The sequence below is a fragment of the Haemaphysalis longicornis genome, unplaced genomic scaffold, assembly GCF_048455015.1.
Source record: "Haemaphysalis longicornis isolate Haplotype H1 unplaced genomic scaffold, Haemaphysalis longicornis Haplotype H1 scaffold_196, whole genome shotgun sequence".
NCBI classification, from domain to species: Eukaryota; Metazoa; Arthropoda; class Arachnida; order Ixodida; family Ixodidae; genus Haemaphysalis; species Haemaphysalis longicornis.
Genome location: NW_027526291.1, coordinates 329,352 through 345,461, shown reverse-complemented (window position 1 = coordinate 345,461; position 16,110 = coordinate 329,352). Strand labels below are relative to the sequence as shown.

At 47.5% G+C, this 16,110-nt stretch overlaps 1 pseudogene; it reads left to right on the top strand.

Annotated features, from left to right (window-relative positions):
- The first annotated feature begins 1,404 nt into the window (after positions 1-1,404).
- LOC144166886 (uncharacterized) lies at positions 1,405-9,023 on the top strand (annotated as a pseudogene).
- The last annotated feature ends 7,087 nt before the right edge of the window (positions 9,024-16,110 follow it).

Genomic DNA, 16,110 nt, shown 5'->3' with positions numbered 1-16,110 from the left:
CCCGAATTCATGAGTGATAAATCAAGCGTCATTGCTGGTGTGTTGGTGTGGTCTTACCAGCAACTAGCATGCCCAGCCTTCTTTCATTGATTGAGGAGGGGGACTGCTGCCAATCATATTAAATATACCTTAATATGCTTACTTAGATAAAATACAAACACGCACTCACATTGTCAAAAAACAAATAAGCAAATAAAGACGTTTCGGAGCCCCTACGGGTTCCTTGTTCACAATGAAGAGGGGTGTTGAAAGGGTGCGACTATTTATGTATTCGGTGACGCAGAGTGCGCAGGTATATCTCGGGGAGCTTAGTGTGTTCACAGTACTTCGAGAAAGCAATATTTCTCCGTGGCAATGTAGGCAAACTTCTTGTTTCTCTGCTTTGCACGTCTTTATTTTTTATTTTCTCTGTTTCATTAAATTTTTTGAATATCAAGCACAAGTACATGAACAAAGATGTGTTTAGTTCTGACTGTCTAAGCTGTCTTTTTAATGTAGTTATATTTTATACATCAAAACAAAGAGTACGTGGTTTGAAAAACTTCCAATTCGCAACCAGCTTTTGCTATTCGTATTCAAAAATATTTTATTCAATTCACAGCCAAGTTTAACTTCTTGTATTCAATTCACAGATGCAAAGTTGATAGCCACACACCTCTAAATATACATACAAAAAGGTAAGTTATCCTTGTACCGACATAACACTCAGCTGCCATTGCCATCACTGTTGGCGAGAGAAAACTGACAAGCAAAACCTCATCCCTGACTAATTTCAGTTTTAAGTTGTAGTGGTACTTTTGTGCTGTTTGACATGCAATAACTTATTTGCTGTAAGATTGCTGCAGACAAATCCTATACACATACGAAATGGACTTGAAAGCATTGCGCATCATAAGATTTTTTGCTAAAAGTACCAACTGAAGTACAATATTGTTCTGCGGCATGTGACAGCACATATCAAGAACATATTGGGTGAACTGTTCAGCATCCGTTGAATACATAGCATTATACCAGTTTGATATTGCTCCCATAAGGGATACTTTTAAAAACGCTAAATTGAGAGGGCCCACATAAAGAAAAATGCTTGGCACCAGGGCTCAGCGCAACTAGTTACAATTTTCTCATTCACTACTTCAGGCCTGGATGCGTATTATTAAAGGGACACTGAAGTGATATGTAAACATTGCAAGATAACTAGCGCAAATTGTAGTCCGGAGTCCCCAGACCATGTTTAGACCACTCTGGACGCGTTTACGCGATTTTATTTAGTAGAAAAATTAATTCGAAAATGCTGTCCTCCTCTCTTCACGCTCGCCCATTTTCTGTGACGTTTCCGTGTGACATCGGGAGGAGCTCGAAATAGGTGACCGGCGTTTCGCAGTTGCCGCAAGATACCATGGGTACTTTCACTTCCGGTTCGTCGCTAGCAGAATCATGGCGGCTGCGGCTGGATCTGTAGCTGGCGAGCCCGATCTTCGAGCCTCAACAGAGGGGATTGATTCTGCGCCATTACCTGCTGCTTGGTGAGTTATGAGTTTTCATACATCTGAGGTTACTACTATGGTCATGGTTAAACGAGCCTGTACGCGGAAACATCCATATCGAGACAGCGGGGGACGAGGGGTGCGGGAGTGTTTGCGCAAGCCTATTTCGCCCGTCGGGTAAGCGTTCCGGGCTCAGTTCTTTTAGCTAAGTTTTCGTTTGAGGCAGCGTTATTTAGTTGTGAATATTTATACCGTATCACGGACTGAAATCAGTGTCGAAATGGAAGTTCTGAAACTCGTTTAGCTGCAACACCCGATCGGTGCCTTGACGCGCTTTAAAGTGACACTGAAGTGAATTTGTCAAGCTCCCGATTTTGCTTGCACTGCGTAGACTGGCTCAAATTAGCACACTTTTCATCGTTTATCCGGTTGACAAATCGGTAATTATTTTACAAAGCGCGAAAGAAGAAAAACTACCATGCGCGGTTTGCGGCGGCCGCACCAACTAAGGCTGTGACGTTGGGAGGAGGGGCGCCGTGATTGGACGATGCCCAAGGTTAGCAATCAAACAAGTTTCGGTTTCGGTTTCGGTTCTGTAAAACATAACCAATGGCGTTGTTGAATGGGCATTCTCAATATCTCAGTAATCATCGCACCGCGCTTCTGCCATGTTGTCGGCTGTAAAATGCATAAGATAAGCCTCCCAGAACGGCTTGGAATCGTAGCATTCACTAGCCGAGGCCTACGCAGTGCATGAACGCCCTCCGCGTACCCGCAGACGCCCAAATGTCATGCGCTTTTCCCCCATATTTGGAGCTTGCCTCCCTCATGCCTGTATCGTAAAAAGCGTCTTCGCACCAGGCCAAGCGTCTGTTCATTCTGGCCTGTGCCCACTGACTGCAAGCAGTCGGTGCTTATGGCAACAGCACGCCAACGAGAACTCGCTAGCGCGTCAGTGCCAGCCTGTGCGCGTTTTGTGAACTAGTTCGTGTAGCCATGAACGTTGCGGCCCAAAAAAAGGTGAACTCAATATAGAAAACATCGGCAGAAAACAAACAAGTTAAGTTACAAAAAAAAAACCACGTACCCGCGGGGATTCAAACTCGTGACTTGCAAACCACTTGCGGTGACACACCTAGCACCCCCAGACCACTGAGCCACGAAGCGGGATGCGAAGGCCTTGCTAATATAGGGTATATATTGTACAACCGGTTTACACTTTTATTTAGTTTTGGCATTTCAAGCAGCTTAGGTGAATATTTGTTGTACTGCGCTCGTGCAGTAAGCGTCGCCCGAGTTTCCACAGTAGCTCACGTCTAGCAATTGCATTTCGTAGACGGAAAAGCGTTCGCAGATGCGTAGTCGTGCTCCTGACCGCTGTGCTTGTTCGCCCAGCGCAAAAAAGTGCTTCCCGCGCCCTAGTTTTACGCTGTACGGTAAAAATATCAGTTGATTTTATTTCCTTAGTACCTATATTGACTTCGCTGACTCTTCTGCCGCCTTCAAGAGGCCTTATATTTTCCTACTGGCGTACCAGTCAGCGAAGCGTCGCATGTGCGCTTGTGCAGCGCTTGTGTGAAGCGGCCCTGACTTGGAGCTAGATACAGAGTACAAACAAACCAAGTAAAGAAAGGCACGTTCTTCCATTCACAAACGTGTCCTGGCTTCGTTTCAACTAAGCGAACGAATTGCGACCAAGCAATTTTTTTTAACCTCCTTGATTGCGACGACCCTCCGGCGGCCGGCGGACGAAACGCTGGGCCGACTGACTCTGTCTGAAGGCCGGGGAGCCGTGCAGTAGCGCAGCCAGCGCAGCCAATTGCCAGCTCATCCCCTCCTGACGTCACACGAAAACGCCACAGAAAATGGGCAAGCGTAAAGAGAGGAGGACAGCATTTTCGAATTAGTTTTTCTACTAAATAAAATCGCGTAAACGCGCCTAGAGTGGTCGAAACATGGCCTGGGGACTCCGGACTACAATTTGCGCTAATAATCCCGCAATGTTTACATATCACTTCAGTGTCCCTTTAATCGCGCTCCGAAGCACTGGCGTAACTGGCGTCGTGAAACGTGGTGTCGTAAACTCACCGTAGTACTCGCCCGCCGTCGCGACCGTCTCAAAGCGTAAAAACGGGCGTCGTGATATGCTTGCCGTACTCGTAAGGTTGACAACAATTTTGGGCGTCATAATATCACCGTACTACTCGCTGACATCCCCGGTCGAAACTCTCGGTCGAAACTCTAGCAGTCATTCAGGCATTACGGAACCAGGGGGTAGATGAGCATTATGTAAGAATACTAGAGGATATCTATAATAGGTCTACAGCTACTATCATCCTCCATAAGGAGAGCAGTAAAATACCTATAAGGAAGGGTGTCAGACAAGGAGACACAATCTCTCCAATGTTATTCACAGCATGCTTACAAGAAGTATTCAGAACGTTGGATTGGGAACAGGTGGGAGTAAGGGTTAATGGAGGATACCTCAGTAACCTCAGATTTGCTGATGACGTTGCCTTGCTAAGTAACTCGGGGGACGAATTGCAAAGCATGCTTTCCAGACTGGGCGAACAGAGTAGAACCGTGGGCCTGAAAATTAATATGCAGAAAACTAAAGTAATGATCAATAACCTCGGGACAGCACAGCAGTTTGAGATAGATGGCGAGGCAGTGGAAGTGGTAAGCGAATATATATACTTAGGCCAAGTTGTGACTTTAGATCCCAACCATGAGGCAGAGATAATTAGAAGGATCAGAATGGGGTGGGGTGCATATGGCAGACATTATCAGATAATGAATAGCAGCCTACCATTGTCGTTGAAGAAGAAAGTGTATGACAGCTGCATCTTACCGGTACTCACCTACGGGGCAGAAACTTGGAGGCTCACTAAGAGGGTTCAACTTAAATTGAGAACGACTCAGCGGGCAATGGAGCGGAAAATGATAGGTGTAACATTAAGGGACAAGAAGAGAGCGGAGTGGGTCAGGGAGCAAACTGGTGTTAAAGACATATTAGTAGAAATTAAGAAGAAGAAATGGACTTGGGCAGGGCATGTAATGCGAAGGCAAGATAACCGCTGGTCATTAAGGGTAACAGAGTGGATCCCTAGAGAAGGCAAGCGCTGCAGGGGGCGGCAGAAAGTTAGATGGGCAGATGAGATCAAGAAGTTTGCGGGGATAAATTGGTCACAGTTGGCACAGGACCGAGGTAATTGGAGAATAATGGGAGAGGCCTTTGCCCTGCAGTGGGCGTAGACAGGCTGGTGATGATGATGATGATGATGACTCGCTGACATGCTCGCTCGCCGTCGAATCGGGGGTCGCGAAATCACTGTACTTCTCACTCGCCGTCATGACCATCTCGCGGGGCGAAGAGGGGCGCAGTGATATGCGTGTCGTAATCGTAAGGTCGACAACAAAATCGGGCGTCTTGAAATACCCGCAATACTCGTTCGCCGTCGCGCCCGTCGCGACGGTGAGCGTGTAGTATGGTGATTTTAAGACTAACATCACGACGCCAGCCCTCTGAAGGATGTGTGAGCAGCGTGCGATTGCAGAATCCCGTGGCTCTTTGACTCCAGCGTATGCGATCACTCGCACTAAGCGTGTCCCTGTGTTTATCACGATCACACCGAATGCCCTTATAATGGTAGCGAATAACAGAACGTTCATAAACGCGTGCTACAAACTACCACTTCGTTTCCACGAGATACGTATGTCTGCTTGTATATATATGTACCAGAGTAGGGTGAGGATAAGGTTAATGTGGTTAGAATTTGTTTTCCAAAATTTTGTTGGATGCCCTTATAACATTTTGTATAGTGAAAGCGACAAAGCTCGTTTGCTTTATCATTTTGTTTGTTTTTTATTCCAGCGAATCCAGTTCTGGTTTCGACTTGGAGAAAAATCGCAACCAGATTTATGCGGAAGGGGAAGGACTCTGGCCTCCAATCACCTACGAGCACATCTGTGCGTACTTCGTCGACAAGCTGTGCTGGGATGGCGACACCGTGAGGGCCTTCAAGTCTGTTCAGGCTTTTCAGTATGTGAAATCTGGTAAGTACTACATGTTGCTCAACGATAATACTTATCGCAGGAGTTGTGTGCAGCATGGTCCAATGTGCGTGCACAAGAGCGTGACTTTCAGCTTTATTTACCATTCACAAGTGCTGGTGAAAGAAAAGCAGTCTGAGAGCCACTACTTGCTCCCACACCTTTGCTGCACACAACTTGTGAGGCAGAGTATAGAATGAGCATGCTAACCGTACCCCATAGTAGTCTAAAAAGTGTAATGTGCGCTTGTGTAGGGAAAACAGGAAGTTAACAACTTTTCAGCGACAAGTAAATTTGAATATAAGTTGCTGATAATGAATCACACCATGAAAGTAGAAAACACGAAGAGGGTCAGGCAGACAAATATTTCAAAAATGGAAAGGTTTGTGTGTGTTTGTACCTTTTTGTGTGTTATTCTTTCATGGTATGGTTCATCTTCAATCAATGCGCTCATCTCACCTGCAAGTTGTTGATGACATTATACATGCCCTATACATTCACATAGTCACAGGAGACACCGGTTATAAAATATACTGTATAGATGTCTTATCACTTCTAATGGGGGAAAAGTTTACAGAAAAGAAATATGTCCCAATGTTTGCCAATGTAACTAACAGCCATTATCAGTCAGTGCCACACCACTCACACAGATTAAGTACAGCTAATGATTAATAGGGCTTGCAAGCTCCCCCCCTGCCTATAGCCAGAGCATTAATTATTCTTTTCCTAGTCCTTGCCTGCTCCTGCCAACCTAGATGCTCACTCTCCTACACTGCGGAAAAAAATCCTTCCTACACTACTGCCCCAGATAATCTGTGTACTCAAAACCTAGCCGTCTGAGAAGTGTCTGATTCTATGTGAAGCGAGCGAAGCATGTGCCATTCATACGAATGCTGGAAATGGTGTCGCCCAGAAGGAACAGCATGAGGTGCCAGTTCACATCGTGCCGCTGAGTGGCCACACTCTCTTTAATCCATAATCCAGTCGTCTTTGGTTTGTAAAACTGCAGCTCTGGCTTGAACCATGGTTTCTGTTTTGCAGGAAAAGTTAATGGAATCAAGGTTGCACAACTGGAGAGCGGCATATCTATCGTGAAAGGGGTAGTGAGCCCGTCCCAGCGAATGGGAAAGCCGTACACCTGCTGAATAGGCGTGAGGCCATCTGGGGAAATCCTGGATGCCCAGTGCACCTGCATGGCTGGGTAAGACTGCATGCATTACCTGAACACTTTTCAGTTGTGTGTTGAACAGCACTATAGAATGGCCAAACACTATTTCGAGCCGAAAGTATTTTATGTGAAACCTAAAATTGCAGTAGCGCTACTGAAATCTGGCAAACAATTTCACGGTTCAGTAAAGCTTGGCATGATTTTAATCGTAAGATTAGTGCCGTCTAATGAGTAGGTGAAGGTGACTTAGGGCGGAGCATAGCCAACTTATAAAAAACATAACCAAAAATTTCTATGCAGTGAGTGTGCTTCAGCTTTGCGATATGACAAGTAATGTCTCGTGTATTGATTCAGTCAAACATTTTATTTTCTTAGCTCAGAAAGAATGTTTCATTTTTAGGAAAACTGAACGCATTATTGAATTGGTTGCCCCTAACTCTGACATGGAGGCATTAACCATGGCCTGCTGCATGCTTATGCTAGAGGCAGAGCGGCTGAAGCACATATTTTTCTATTCAAGTGTGCCTTGTAAATTACACGTCTGCAGGCTGGGACGAGTCTGTAGCCACGCTGCTGCTGTCTGCTTCGCAATTGACTTCTGGACCCAAGAGGCCTTGGAGGAGGAAGCACCGACAGACCTCCTGTGCAAGTGGGTGAAGCCTACCCCGAGAAAGGTACACATCATTATGCACGTTAGGCTCTGAAAGCAAACTCGAGTAGTTTTATCAATGGTCTGTCATAACCGCACTTATTTATTTGCAGGTAGTCCCGAAAGTGTCTAGGGACATCGTGTATGTGCGCCACAGGTGTGATACGCAGGAGAATGCGTGTCCTCGAGAGCAGGAACTACCCAAGCTGAATGGGACGCCAAACATTGAGGAGTTTCTAGGAAAACTCGAAATGGTGAGCAAAGTGCCACCTTGCCAGCGATCAGGGCTCATTCATAAGCATCATACTAAGTTCTCATCGCTTTCAAAAAGAGCAAACCTAAAACCGGAGTCATTATGCATATACACATTACGAAAAACTGTCTGCAGACGGATTCAAATGCAAATCACCATAACGCCCGTGTAGAAGTGATTTGTCTGAAATCTCTTTAAACTGTCTGAGCTTATCATGTGGCAACAATTTAAACTAGAAGGATGGGAGGGAACATTTTAAGCACAAATGTGAGCGACTCACGTTCTAATGCTGCCTGCAGGTCTTTTGTATGATCTAGTCTGACACCGACTTGGGCAGATTCAAATGTGTTTGCTCACAATCCAGCGAGGGTTTATTGCGGCTAACGGTGGCCTAAAGGTTTTGGTGCTCATGAAGAAAACTCCAAGCGGTTGAAATTAGTCATAAAATTTGCTAAAACTTGCGAAATGAGTCCTAAAAAAACGTTTCCTTCTAAGCAACAGCGTTATGTTTAAAGGGTAATTACTTTGTTCAGGTGATACCAACTGCAAGAGTGTTCACGTTGACCGGATGCCGGGCAAGGCCAGAAGACCCTCAGCAACCACAGCAGAAAGCTCGGGAATTCACATTGACCCTGGAGCAGCCACTCTGCGAATTCAACCTCAAGGAGCTGAACTCCCGAGGCTGCGTGAGCCAAAATGTTCAAGGGCTATCGGAGTTCCTTATGAGTAACTTGTCAGTGACAGAGCATGAAGCAAACGGCATAGAGGTTGCAACGCGTGGCCAGCAAGGGTGTCCCGCATGGTTTAGGCACCGCAAGGGTCGTATTACGGCGTCCATTTTTAAATATGTATGTCGGTCTAAGCGGGTCAAGTGTGCCACACTGATGAACGAAATGCTGAAGCCACGTCCACTGAATACCCCTGCCGTGCAGTACGGTATCAGGACCGAGCCCGAGGCAAAAAGGAGATTGTTAGGGTATCTCAGCGCATCGCACACCAATGCAAGGCTTGAGGATTGCGGTCTGATGATTCACCCGGACTATCCCTCTTTTTGGTGTAGCCCAGATGCAGTGTTTTACGGTGACTGCCATGAACCGGCCTTGGTAGAAGTGAAGTGCTCACATGTTTTGGAACACTGCGAGCCAAAGGACCTGCTAGAGGCGGGAAAGCAAATGTCAGACTTTTGTTTTACCAAAGAAGGGACCTTGAAGTTGACACATGCGTATTACTACCAGGTTCAAGCACAGCTCCATTTGAACTTAAAGGGAATTTCGACCTGCTTTTTTTATTACCATCTGCCAAAGGGACAAGGACCCATCCTGAGGATTGTAAGAGACGAGGCATTCATGGACACCAACATAGAGCCTAAACAGGTTCATGCGTGAGATTATTCTTCCAAGAATGATCCTGATGTAATCTACGTCATGTGAAGTTAAAGATGTCGTGAAGAGATTTGATTGATGTAGGATTTAACGCGCCGACGCAACGCAGGCAATGAGGCGCGCCGTAGTGGAGGGCTTCGGATTAATTTTGACCACCTGGGGATCTTTAACGTGCGCCGAAATCTCGCACACACGGGCGTTTTTGCTTTTCGCCTCCATCAGAAAAGCGGCCGCCGCGGCCGGGAATCGAACCCGCGACTCGTGCTCAGCAGCGCAACGCCTTAGCCACTGAGCCGCCGCGGCGGGTTCGTGAAGAGATTAAAAAAAATGGTGTTGTGTGGGTGCTTATAACTGTTGAACTTCGATAAACAAGCTATGCATAGCCGCTTCGTTGCACGATATTGACAAATAGGTAAAATGCAGTTACGGTTTCACCAAGCCTTTTCCCCTCAGCTCGTGAAGCGACGTCAGCGAAATCAGCCAGTAACAGTTCCCCGTCGTCTGCACAACATGTCGGCATAGCACGGGCTCGCAAAGGGTCAGATAAAAGCTACAACACATGACGAAACTTTCTTAGCCCCTGAACGGGATCTGTCTGCTCTCTAATACCATTGAACAACATGGTCGAACTTTCAGTCAACAACGCGGGGAGTGGTGCAGGCAGAAGTAACCACGTTTAAAGTAAACTGAGTGTAAAGTAAACGTCACTGTTAGTTGCGCTGCAGACCGACAATGTTCGCATGTGTGCAATTTTCTCTTCACGACCCCTTTAACCTGTTGCATTTTTTTTTCGTACCATTACTGACAAATGTGACAGTTTGAGGTCTGTTCATTCCTATTTTAGTTGCGCTGCCGACGCACAATGTGCGCATGTGTGCAATTTTCTCTTCACGACCCCTTTAACCTGTTGCATTTTTTTTCGTACCATTACTGACAAATGTGACAGTTTGAGGTCTGTTCATTCCTATTTTATGTGTGCAATCGCCTTCAAGTAGCAAGTGAAGGGGTCCTTATACCTGTATAGTTCGTTGCAATGACCCTACCATGTTTATTATAATGCACATTTGCTAGTTCATTGAATATATTGTTACTTCATGAGCAAGATTTGGATGATCCACTCTGTCATTAAACGGTGTTTAGAACTGTTATGTTTACTCGTTGGTTGTTCTTACCATTCTTCACCAGTGTTGGGGAAAGGTTGGTCAGCCCAGCCACCACCACAATGATTTCGTCGTAGAACTTGAGTGTGTGCGGCACAGTTCCGGTCATTATTTTCCATATCTTAAGGTGGCCAATGGATCTTATCTTTCCACGATTATCCGGGACGATGAAATTCTCCTAGAGTTGGTCACCTCCCGTTCCAACAGCTGCTGTCGGTTCTTCGTGAAGCTGGGGGTGACTAGCTGCACGTTCCCTTCGAAAAATTCTTCATGCAACAAGAATCCCCTGTCAGCCAACACCTGGTCCCCAGGCTCGAGTAGGTCCATAAATCCTGAAAAAAAAGTTTAATGTTTCCCTCACTAACTAGCCGACTATACGACCGAAAAAGTGGGGTGTACTAAAACAATAATTACCGCTGGCAATGGTGAGCTCTTTGTCTGAGACCCTCCCTCCGCATGCCCTCGAGACAAACACCACTGCTCCATGGGGGTTGACAGCCACAAGGTACTTGAGAGTGTAATTTTGTTTATAGTTGCTCCACACGATCTGCTGCGTGTCCATGTTAAGAGGCCTAAAAGAAAACATGTATTCCTGTTGCATACTGCAAAAACTAAATTCAAGAATAGCTAGTCTTTTTTTAATATTTTCAGTTTTACCTTAAGAAGTATACGTTACGCAGCTTCAGCAGGTAGCAAACCAAGGTGAAGGCACTTCCCCAAAATACACTTTCATGCAGCATAACCTTGCCTCGAAACGGACACTTCGGTGCAGTCAATGACAGCTCGCAGCTTGGAAAAGTGCTTCTGCTCTTTCAACGTGAGCCAGCTTTGAGCTACTTCGGGGCTTGGAAAAACAATCAGGCCCCGACAGAGCTGCGTCATAGCTGTCAGCCAGACCCGGAAAGCTCGACTTGCCGTCCTAGGAGAGACCTCAAAGCGGTAGGCCAGGTCTTGAAAGGACATGTTGTGCCTCAGCTTCATCAGGAACATTAGCAGCTGAGCGCCCGTTGGGAAACTTTTTCGGGCAGCCGAGCGTGCTCAAAATGAGCATAAAAAGGGCCTTTGTTATGCCTGCAAGGTGTAATACGTTGATCTGACATAACAAAATACAAACAAGACATACTAGTGTATAGTTCGTGCAGTGAGACACTGACACATCAAGCGATAGTAAAATTTAGAACATGTACTCTTATGAATGAATTTAATGAAAGAACAATAGTCAAGTTTACAAGCAGGCGTTCATTTTCACACCTTGGGGTGGACACTTCGCCTGCTAGTGTGGGGAACGGGAGAAGGGAGGCAAGGGAGAAAGCAGTTACAATATTATTAAGAAGGGAGAGAAAAAACGCGAACACACACAAACACCGGAAGGAATCCGCAGTCGGTCACTGGCGCAGCACTTTCTGCAAACTGTGAGAGGGCAATCCTGCTGTGATGTTATTGTTTACTCCAAAAAGTAGCATTGGATTCACATAAAAGAAGCAGTAAGATATGTATAACGAAGCTAGTGAAGTTACCTGCATAAAAAAGCACCACATCGTCACGCATGGTAGTAATGTCCTTGTCCAGCTTCTGCTTGTTCCGCATTGCTTCAAGTTTAATCTTCAGCGAAGAAACTGCTCCTTTAAGAGTCTTCGTTTCCTCCATGAGGTGGGTGCAGTTTGTGCAGCGAGCAGAAACGGGCTCTGTCTGCACCTCCACACTCAGTGTGGAGATGCATCTGAAATAAATTAAAGGTCGTTGCTGAGACATGAACAAAGTAACTGCAATACGCACAACATGTAACATACGCTGGCAAGCTGGTCTTCACACGTTGTTGGCACTCCATAGTCTGCTCGGAATCCTCAACATTGGACGTGTTTGCTTGTGCAGGTGGCACTCAGCCACCTGCCCGAGCAGCAAGCTCGGGAAGGTGGCTGCCCGGGCTTGCTGTAGCGCCAATGATCGCTTTGCAGACATCAGCGTGTGGCGTTCGTAGCTGAAAAAAATGAATTACAGGGAAATCGAGAATTTTGTTGACAATGAGCTTCAAATAAAAGTGTTAACTACCTTTTTGTCTTTTTTTCGGACTGCCGCATGGTTGTAGCGTCGTGGGAAAAGAGTGACGGGATGCAGTCTACGTGGTTGGGATCAGTGTTTGGTGATCCTACATAAAGAAAGGCACATGAAATCAAGACAATAAATGAACCAAGCACATTACTTCACAGACTGGGAACAGTCGCGCGATTTTAGAATCTACGTGCTACGCAATCGCACAAAAATATCTGCATAAGACGGGCGGGCCTCTAAGTTGTTTTTTTATAGGAAAGTGGTCTTTGGCAAAAGTCTACAGCCAACCACGGGTTAAACGAAGCGGGCCTGCGACCCGTGCAGCCACGAGGATTTCGAGAACGAGTGCTCTTCATTCTATCTTAAGTTGATCTCGAATCGAGAATAACGATTGGTTGTGGGGTTTAACGCGCCGACGCAGCGCAGGCGATGAGGCGCGCCGTAGTGGAGGGCTCCGGATTAATTTCGACCAACTGGAGATCTTTAACGTGCACAGAAATCTCCAACACACGAGCGTAAAAGCGGCCGCCGCGGCCGGGATTCGATTCCGAGTGGAGAATAACAAACGCCGAGGTAGCAGGGCCATGCACACAACGGGAGCGAGCCCGCTCCGGCAACGCGCACTGCCGCCGACAAATATTTTTCAAAGGGTAAACAAAAGCGTTAGAGTTTGGCTATGTTTGATCACTACGTTTCATTACACATAGTTCATACATAGCACTCGTCCGCGTGAACGCGCACTTGTTTGTTAATAACAATCCCCGGTCGATATCGAAGACGGCATGTACTCTTTGATACGAAAAATACGCAACGCTCACTTCTACCGCTACTGGACTTTTCGATGTGTTAATAGCTCAGAAATCGTTGTTTCTTGCGACTCCTACTTGAAGGAAAACAGAATAAGGCATTACTAACCTGCAACGAAATGGGCCTCGCACAGGCGGGCTCCAACGCTTGGTTGCCACAAGTCGCCTCGCTGCGTCGCTCGCTTCACAGCGACAGCCCATCGCAGGTTCCGTTCTTTGTTCCACGGGAACCGAAACATCTTATTACCTTTCTGGCTTGCGTTCGAACAACCTACTGCGGAGCAATGAACCATTTTTTTTTTGTGGTAGAACGCAGCTGCAGCTCTCGCGGCACGGTTCAAGAGCGCCTTGGCCAGCTCTTCCCTCGACGTCCAGCGCAAGTTGGTAGAGAGGGCAGAAGACGCGGCCCGTGCCAATGGACTCCTGGAATGAGGAGGCCACCCTAAGGACTCTTTAATAAGAAACAATAAACATGTTTAGTCTCTCTCTCTCAACGAGCCGCTGCATCCCCGCACGAACCGGAAGCGCAGAATCACGTGATATTAGTCATCCGGTGACGACACCTCCGGTCAAAACGCCGGTCACCTATTGGCTGCGCTACTGCACGGCTCCCCGGCCTTCAGACAGAGTCAGTCGGCCCAGCGTTTCGTCCGCCGGCCGCCGACGGGTCGTCACAATTCGTTCGCTCAGTTGAAACGAAGCCAGGACACGTTTGTGAATGGAAGAATGCTCCTTTCTTTACTTGGTTTGTACACTGTATCTAGCTCCAAGTCAAGGTCGCTTCACACAAGCGCTGCACAAGCGCACATGCGACGCTTCGCTGGCTGGTACGCCTGTAGGAAAATATAAAGCCTCTTGAAGGCGGCAGAAGAGTCAGCGAAGTCAATATAGGTACTAAAGAAATAAAATCAACTGATATTTTCACCGTACAGCGTAAAACTAGGGTGCGGGAAGCACGTTTTTGCGCTGGGCGAACAAGCACAGCGGGCAGCAGCACTACTACGCATCTGCGAACGCTTTTCCGTCTAAGAAATGCAATTGCTAGACGTGAGATATTGTGGAAACTTGGGGGATGCTTACTGCACGAGCGCAAAACAACAAATAGTCACCTAAGCCGCTTAGAATGCTAAAACTAAATAAAAGTGTAAACTGGTTATACATTGTATACCTTACATTTCCGAAGTCCGCAGCGCTCGCCCGTGGCCGAGTGGTCTGGAGCGCTAGGTATGACATCGGAAGTGTTTTCCAAGTCACAAGTTCGAATCCCCACGGGTACGTGCTTTTTTAGATGTGACGCTGAGGACATCTCTTGTCGACGGCCCTGTCCTTCCTGCGTGCGTCCGTCGTCGTCGGCGTCCGCACTCTCCTCCGCTCACCCCCTCTCCTCTCCGATAGCGAACACTCTCTCGCGAGGGGCATTGGATTCGATTCGATCCGATTAAAGTGGATAGTCTTGCGTCATAGCCGCGGTAGACGCACTGGCACTGGCGCGCGCCCAGGTGAGAGCGAACACTCTCTCTCAACATCCGCGGGTGTGCTGCTCAGCGCGCTCTCACTCCACCAGTGGGCGGCGCTGCGCGTGGTGCTGCGCATGTGCAGTAATCTCCCTCTACGCGGTCTCCTCTCCTTCGGGCGCGCTGCGCATATAACCGGTGTGCCGCTCTCCGGCGGCCTTTCGGTCGACGGTTGCTCTCCGTTGCGCTTGAACCCCCCTCAGCGTCGCATCACACCAGGGTTCCCGCGAGGAGATTTGGGCGTACTTTTTTCTTATAAGTTCACTTTTTCGTTTTCCGCCGATGTTTTCTATACTGAGTTCGCCTTTTTTTGGGCCGCAACATTCATTGCTCCATGAACTAGTTCACAGAACGCGCGCAGGCTGGCACTGGCGCGCTAGCGAGTTCTCATTGGCGTGCTGGTGCCATAAGCACCGACTGCTTGCGGGCAGTGGGCACAGGCCAGAATCAACAGACCCTTGGCCTGGTGCAAACAAGCTTTTTACGATACAGGCATGAGTGAGGCAAGCCCCAAATATGGGGGAAAAGCGCATGGCATTTGAGCGTCTGTGGGGACGCGGAGGGCGTTCATGCACTGCGTAGACCTCGGCTAGTGAATGCTACGATTCCAAGCCGTCCTGGGAGGCTTATCTTATGCATTTTACAGCCGACAACATGGCAGAAGCTATTGAGAATGCCCGTCCAACAACGCCATCGGTTGTGTTTTACAGAACCGAAACGGAAACCGAAACTTGTTTGATTGCTAACCTTGGGCATCGTCCAATCATGGTGCCCCCTCCTCCCAACGTCACAGCCTTAGTTGGTGCGGCCGCCACAAACCGCGCATAGTAGTTTTTCTTCTTTCGCGCTTTGCAAAATAATTACCGATTTGTCAACCGGATAAACGATTAAAAGTGTGCTAATTTGAGCCAGTCTACGCAGTGCAAGCAAAAACGGGAGCTTGACAAGGCTTGGTTCCTACAGCTGGTAACAACAACCAAAAAAAAAACCTTTGTCCTGTGCGCAGCCCTACCCCCACAAAGCTGCATGTAATATTATCAGCTGGCTTAAGGTTTCAGACCAACGAAGTGATTAGCAGACATTATTCAGCATGGTAGTTACTACACCTTCGCAATGGTGAACATTTCCTGCCTGCCTCATGATCCCGAACACACAATTATACCTTAGCTCGCACAGGTTAACTCCGTTACACTCGAACAAAAACACCGCCCTGCGGTCCACGTAGCAGTGTGGTGCGAAGTAAGTTATCCGCGCAGAATCATTTGCAGTGGCTAGCGTGGTCACGATGGGAGTGGTCATGCGCCGTCCTACTGCCCTCGTGTGACCGGCGTTGCTGCCTCTCGCCACTGCCGTATAGTGCCTAGTATATTCTAGGCACTATGACTGCACGTAGGCGACGAAACGCGCAGCGGCCTTAACACTGCGCTCTAATAAAACTCCGCGCAGAAGTTCGTCGGGGGCGCACTCACCACTCGCAAATCCAGGCGGCAGAACTGATGCAGAACGCCCGTGGTCATCGTCGTAACGTACTACACGCAACTTGCGCAGTCGCACACATTCAGCGTTCCAGTCACCCGCTGCACACCACCGTA